Below are 8,383 nucleotides of genomic sequence, written 5' to 3' on the forward strand. Positions count from 1 at the left end.
TATGAAAACATATATACATATATATTTTCTTCAGATGTAATCATGGATTTAATGAGTTAATATAATATTAAACTCATTTAGTTTTAGGTTGAAACTAGAATAAATAATCTCTAAAACTTTAGAGATTACATATTCGCCATGTCGAACGAAGATAAATGAGGTAGAACGATACGTAGAACGAATATCATACTCGAAGTACAGATAGTGATATTGAAGCATGGATTATTGATGGTACTGGTGTTGTTATTGATGGTACTGTTGGTGCCGGTGATGTTGCTGAAGCGGGTACCTTTTGCACCATATTCTCCGAATTGATTATTCGAGCGCGAAGTTCGTTGACTTATTACTCCAGGATGATTGTCGGTCGGAACGAGCGGATGAATAAGGTTCAGAATTGTGGATAGAATATAATCTTGTCGAGTTACCCTAGAAATGAGACTGAAAAATGGTGTCTCGAACAGGTTCGTCGGTAAACGTTTCAGGTTTATTGTCAAGAGGTGAATTCGGTTGGTGGAAGGGATTGCCTTCTGCGCGTTTCTATTATTTAAGTCGACTACGAACCCATCAGATGAATTGATAATGGCTGATTGGTTGATTCATGCCGGTGACGCTGTTTTCGGAGCTTAGGTGAACATCTATGTCGGAATGGCTGTCGGAATAACTATCGAAATAGCTATCGGAATCCGAGGGACTCAAACTGGTTACAGGATTCATCTCGTACGATCAAATGAAGAATTTTTGATAAGAAATAGATTATAGGATGTAGATTAGTACCCTGCAATACATAATTTACATATGCATATATAATACTAAAATCCCATAAGTTACGGAGGAATCTACGGAAGTTGTCAGGCAAAGTTACAGTAACAGATACGCTAAGATATGAATCTTGTCTATACACTATTCATGCAATTAATACAGCAAGACGTGTCTAGACTAAGAATGATAAGCAGGTAAATTCTTAAGGATGATAAGCAGATGATTTCCGACTAGAAATGATAAGCAAAACTTTTGACATGCAGACACGGTCGAAGTCCAGACTCACTAATGCATCTATACAACTATCAGTTAGACATACTAATGCAAGACCTGGTTCGCTAAGACCACCGCTCTGATACCAACTGAAAGGACCAGTCCTAATCCACCTGGACGAAATCTTCAACAGTTGGTCCCATTGCGATGATCGACTCCAAATAATGCCTTTAAAATGAGCAAATGCACAGCGGAAAGTTTCTTTCATACCTGAGAATAAACATGCTTTCAAGTGTCAACCAAAAGGTTGGTGAGTTCATAAGTTTATCATAAAATAATAAAATTCATCATTTTGATAGACCACAAGATTTAAATGCTACATGGTACAAATGGGCCCGAATCCTACACCCACCTGTAATGCACATGCGATATCTTTTAAATACAGTACACTTTTCTCATGTACGCAACCATTTTTCATAAATCTTAGTAACCGTACACATATCTTGTGCACAAAAATAACATACACATAACCTGTGTATAAAATCATTCTCTCGATACATAACATTCATATCAACTGGTGGCAATTATCATGTCCACATAATTCAATGGTGGCAATTATCATGTCCACATAATTCAATGGTGGCAATTATCATGTCCACATAATTCAATAATAATCCGCAGAACTTCTGTCTGCATAATAATTCATTCGAGGAATGTTTTGCTTGTGTCTATCTCGTCAAACATTTATAAAAGCATTTCATGTATTCGCAGTTCAAAATATATTTCAAAAGCATTTAAATAAGCAGTTGTAAAATCAGCGCATGTATTCTCAGTCCCAAAAATGTAAAGAGTAAAAGGGATCAAATGAACTCACCTATTGTATTTTGTAGTAAAAATACATACGACGACATTGATAAAAATGTAGGGTTGGCCTTGGATTCACGAACCTATATCATTTGTATATTTATTAATATACATAACCGTACTCGATCAAATTTTTATATATATAACTTTATTGGTTATATTATTTTTATGTTGAATATATATATATATATATATATATATATATATATATATATATATATATATATATATATATATATATATATATATATATATATATATATATATATATATATTTCATTTATTCATTTTGTTATATAAAAATATTAATTTCTGTTATGTTATATGTACTAAATGTATATTTATATATAAATATCATTTGGTTGTTTAAGTAGTATTTTAATAATACTAAGATAATATTTTAGGTGATAACAATAATAATAATGATAGTACTAATAATAATGATAATAGTATTAATAATTCTATAAATGATAATACTATAAATCATGTTATTAGTCTTAGTACTAATATTAAGTAATTTTAATTATAATAACAACAACAACAATAATAATCATAACAATAATAATCATAATAATAATAATAATGTATAAAGACTACCTCAAAAGAAGGAGTTTCCAAAAAAAATCGCTCATGCCCGGGCTCGAACCCGAGACCTCTTGCTTAACACAAACGTCCCCAACCATCTACTCTGTTATATCATTTCTGTTTTAATATGTCCCTTAAATACCTTAACCCATTACGTAATCATTATCATTATCCAACATCATTCGTGATATATCCTCATCATCATTAATCAACGTCACCAATTTTTATCATATTATTCTGCCCAAACAAAAACATGTATTTTGGCCCAACTACAATTAAGTTAAGCCCAAAATTGGATTTTGTGGTCGGTTTGATTTTCATAATATGCTCGACCGAAACCTCTTTTGGCTATCGTCTCATCATACCATCATCAGACATCATCGTGTACATCATCATATATCACGATCATCATAATCTTATATTTCCCTCGTTCCTAATAAACATCACCATCATAAATTCCCTAATCACCACTAATTTAATAAAGCAAGGTGTAGGTTGTTTGCCATAAAGGAAAAGGCACGCACTAATAGTCAAAAGGAAATACATCACCTTTTCCTTCTTCACCATTATGCTTTTCATCATTACCCCACTATAACTACAACATCATTATCATTATGAAGAATAAAAAAAATATATATATTATACGTCACCTATATGACCCGTTTAGGAGTCGGCCATCTTCATTATCATCACATAAAATCACAATCATCGTTATCATAGTATCAAGTAATAACAAGGGTTCGGTATTATGGTGATGGTGTTCGATAAAACTCATGAGCGATGGTGTTTTGTGTTGCTGAACAGAAACAGAATACAGTAGCAACAGACCAAGTTGTTGGATGATCTTTGGGGTGTCGAGCAGTAACAGAAGTGGCGATCTAGGTTACAACCGAAGGTACAACATTAGTAACAGGTTCTAAACCTTTCTTTATGGGTGATTGCTGCAGGAATTCGAAACAGAAAGAAACAAAAAAAATTATAGAAAGGTGGTATTTGTGTTGAACTAATACATGAACTAAAGTGTTTTGATGGTGTCTATGATGATCTCGGTGGTAGACAGAAACAGAAGCAAAAAAAACGTAAGCATAGCAGCAGCAACAAGGCTGCAACTTATGGCGGTTTGATGATGGTTATCGAGTAACAACAATAGGTGAAAGAAAATGGTGATTGGGTTTACGAAGATATTGTTCGACTACAGGATCGTTTGAGGAAGATGGGTTGTTCTCAACAAGAACACCAGATTAGAGGTGTTGTTTATTCAAATGAAATTTCAACAAATATGAGGTAGTCGATTGTCTTGTCGCCAAATGAAATCGTTAAGGATCACCATTCGTACAGAAATAAAATAAATAACATAAAGTGTGATAAGGATTGAATGGATTGCTAACTAATTCTTGGATTGTTGTATGGCCAGCTAATGTCGACAGATGATTCTTGCTCGTACAGAAAATGTAATAAAAAAATAGAAAAGCTTTTCATGATGTGAATCGATTCTTGTTTGGATTATAAACTGACATTGACCTGTAACAACTTAGAGACAGCAACAAGAATTATCTACAGTTCGATAGCTACACACAACAGAATCTTCTTCTGAAATTTGATGCGTACACTTTTATCCAATTAATTAATAATTAATATTAATAATTATAATTATATAAATAATAATAATCTAATTAAAATTAATAATAATAATAATAATAATAATAATAATATTATTATTAATAGTAATATATTATTGATAAGGATACTAATAAAAATAAATAAATAATGTCAAGGTTAATAATAAAAATACTAATAATAAATAAAGGATAATAATTATATTATTAATTTTAATAATAATAAAATGTATTATTTTCTAATAATAATAATGATCATATTTGTAATTGTAAATATATAGATATAGATAAAAATAATAACAATAATAATAGAATTAATTATATCATTAATAATAATATCAAATAATAAAGTGTAATAGAAATTATTGATAATACTATATTAATTAGCAAATATGAAAGAAATAATAATTTTACTAATACAATTATATTTTCAACTTGTAATTACATATATTAATATTACATTTTATTAATTATTTAATATCTGATAATTATATAATATATATTATATATACATAATATCCATACATTTTAAATAATATACATATAGTAATGGTTATATATTTTCAAACTACTATGCATAATTATGTTTTATATTGAAACAAATAAACCCACAATATAACATTTAATACTTTGTTAATATAGACAAATTATATACATTCAAATTACTTCTCTATTTTTAAATAATAGTTTTAATAACATGTTTAAGTCCTCTTTCGAAATAACCAAATCACATAATACTTCATTAATATATTTAATTTATAATATTTAATTATTTACATGTATAGTTATTTATATCTACATTTCTATTTACGATTTAAGGTTCGTGAATCGTCGGGAATAGTAAAAGGTCAAATGTTTACATGAACACAGTTCAAAGTTTTTGAGACTTTCACATTACAGACTTTGCTTATCGTGTCGATTATAGATTAAGATTAAAGTTTAAATTTGGTCGGAAATTCCCGGGTCGTCACACAATTGGATTGAAACGGTGGACTGAGAAAGTCGAATCGGTGTTTGCCATAAGTAAGTGTACTGAAGAGGACAAAGTTAAGTATACTACGCATACCTTCACAGGTACTGCGTTAATGTGGTGGAACACCTATCTTGAACAGATAGGACAAAATGCTGCTTACGCACTACCGTGGTTGGCATTCAAGCAATTGATGAACGAGCAGTACCGTCCTAGAAACGAAGTCAATAAGCTCAAGGTAGAATATAGAGAGTTACGAACACAATGGTTCGACATTACCACACATGAACGACGATTCACAGAGTTGTGCCTATTGTGTCCGGGAGTGTTCGAAGATGAAGAAGAGAAGATCGACGCGTTTGTAAAAGGGTTACCAGTAAGGATTTAAGAAGATGTGAGTTCACACGAGCCCGCTTCCATACAAAAGGCAAGTCGAATGGCTCATAAACTCATAAATTAGATTGAGGGGAGAATTAAAGAGCAAGCAATCGAAGAAGCCAACACAAAACAAGTCAAGAGGAAGTGGGAAGAAAACAGTGACAAGAGTCACCAATACAACAATAATCGCAATTACAAACGTAATAACTACCACCACAACCGCAACTTTAACTGCAATAACAATAACAATCCCAACAACAACTACAATAACCGTTCCAACAATAACAATAACCGCAACAACAACAATCTCAACAATAACAACCAGAGGCAGAAACCATGCCAGAGGTGTGAAGGATACCATCCGACTGGGCTTTGTACGACATTGTGTACTAAGTGTAATAGAAAGGGTCATGGTACGATGAAGTGTGAAGTTTACGAACCAATGGCTAACAAGAATAAAGGAACAAATAATGTCGAAACAAATAATACCGCCATTATTTGTTATGGATGTGGGAAGCCGGGTCATATCAGAAACGAATGCCCAAATCAGGGAAATACTAATGGATAGGGCCGCGGAAGAGTTTTCAATATTAATATGGCAGAAGCGCAAGAAGACCCGAAGCTTGTTACGGGTACGTTTCTTATTGATGAAAAACCTGCTTATGTTTTGTTTGATTCGGGTGCCGATAGAAGCTATATGAGTAGAGATTTTTGTGCTAAATTAAGTGGTCCATTGACGCCTATAAATAATAAATTTTTACTTGAATTAGCAAACGGTAAATTAATTTCGGCAGATAAAATATGTCAGAATCGAGAAATTAAACTGGTTAGCGAAACGTTTAAGATTGATTTGATACCAGTAGAGTTAGGGAGTTTTGATGTGATAATTGGCATGGACTTGTTGAAAAAGGAGAGAGCAGAGATCGTATGTTACAAAAATGCAATTCGCATTGTACGAGAAGAAGGAAAACCCTTAATGGTGTACGGAGAAAAGAGCAACGCGAAGCCAAATCTTATTAGTAATTTGAAGGTTCAAAAGCTAATAAGAAAAGGTTGTTACGTCATTCTAGCACACATCGAGGAAGTTAAACCTGAAGATCAGTGATGTTCCTGTCGCAAAAGAATTTCCCGATGTATTTCCGAAAGAATTACCGGGATTACCCCCACATCGATCCGTTGAATTTCAAATATACCTTGTACCAGGAGCTGCACCAATAGCTCGTGCTCCATACAGACTCGCACCCAGTGAAATGAAGGAACTCCAAAACCAACTACAAGAACTTTTAGAGCTTGGTTTTATACGACCAAGTACATCACCATGGGGAGCTCCTGTTTTGTTTGTTAAAAAGAAGGATGGTACATTCAGGTTGTGTATCGACTACCGAGAGTTGAACAAACTTACCATCAAGAACCGTTATCCACTACCGAGAATTGACGACTTATTTGATAAACTACAAGGCTCGTCAGTTTATTCGAAGATTGATTTACGTTCTGGGTATCATCAAATGTGGGTGAAGGAGGATGATATTCCGAAGACTGCTTTCAAAACGCCTTACGGTCATTACGAGTTTATGGTTATGCCGTTTGGGTTGACTAACGCACCAGCTGTGTTCATGGACCTAATGAACCGAGTGTGTGGACCATACCTTGACAAGTTTGTCATTGTTTTCATCGATGACATACTTATTTACTCAAAGAAGGATCAAGAGCACAAAGAACATTTGAGAAAAGTGCTAGAGTTGTTGAGGAAAGAAAAACTGTACGCTAAATTTTTGAAGTGTGCATTTTGGTTGGAAGAAGTTTAATTCATCGGTCACATAGTGAACAAAGAAGGTATTCAGGTGGATCCGGCAAAGATTGAAACCGTTGAAAAGTGGAAAACCCCAAAAATTCCGAAGCATATACGTCAATTTTTAGGATTGGCTGGTTACTACAGAAGATTCATCCAAGATTTTTCCAAAATAGCAAAACCCTTGACTGCATTAATGCATAAAGGGAAGAAATTTGAATGGAAGGATGAGCAGGAGAAAGCGTTTCAATTGTTGAAGAAAAAGTTAACTACGGCACCTATATTGTCATTACCTGAAGGGAATGATGATTTTGTGATATATTGTGATGCCTCAAAGCAAGTTCTCGGTTGTGTATTAATGCAACGAATGAAGGTAATTGCTTATGCGTCTAGACAATTGAAGATTCACGAGCAGAATTATACGATGCATGATTTGGAATTAGGCGCGGTTGTTTTTGCATTAAAGACTTGGAGGCACTACTTATATGGGGTCAAAAGTATTATATATACCGATCACAAAAGTCTCCAACACATATTTAATCAGAAACAACTAAACATGAGACATCGTAGGTGGATTGAGTTATTAAATGATTACGGTTTCGAGATTCGTTACCACCCGGGGAAGGCAAATGTGGTAGCCGACGCCTTGAGCAGAAAGGACAGAGAATCCATTCGAGTAAAAGCTATGAATATAATGATTCACAATAACCTTACTACTCAAATAAAGGAGGCGCAACAAGGAGTTTTAAAAGAAGGAAATTTAAAGGATGAAATACCCAAAGAATCGGAGAAGCATCTTAATATATGGGAAGACGAAACCCGGTATAGGGCTGAAAGGATTTGGGTACCAAAATTTGGAGATATGAGAGAAATGGTACTTAGAGAAGCTCATAAAACTAGATACTCAATACATCCTGGAACGGAAAAGATGTAAAAGGATCTCAAGAAACATTTTTGGTGGCCGGGTATGAAAGCCTATGTTGCTAAATACGTAGGAGAATGTTTGACGTGTTTTAAGGTAAAAGCTGAGCATCAGAAACCATCAGGTCTACTTCAACAATCCGAAATCCCGGAATGGAATTGGGAAAACATTACCATGGATTTCATCACTAAATTGCCAAGGACTGCAAGTGGATTTGATACTATTTGGGTAATAGTTGATCGTCTCACCAAATCAGCACACTTCCTGCCAATAAGAGAAGATGACAA

Source organism: Rutidosis leptorrhynchoides, chromosome 4 (genome assembly GCF_046630445.1).
Source record: "Rutidosis leptorrhynchoides isolate AG116_Rl617_1_P2 chromosome 4, CSIRO_AGI_Rlap_v1, whole genome shotgun sequence".
In the NCBI taxonomy this organism is placed as follows: domain Eukaryota; kingdom Viridiplantae; phylum Streptophyta; class Magnoliopsida; order Asterales; family Asteraceae; genus Rutidosis; species Rutidosis leptorrhynchoides.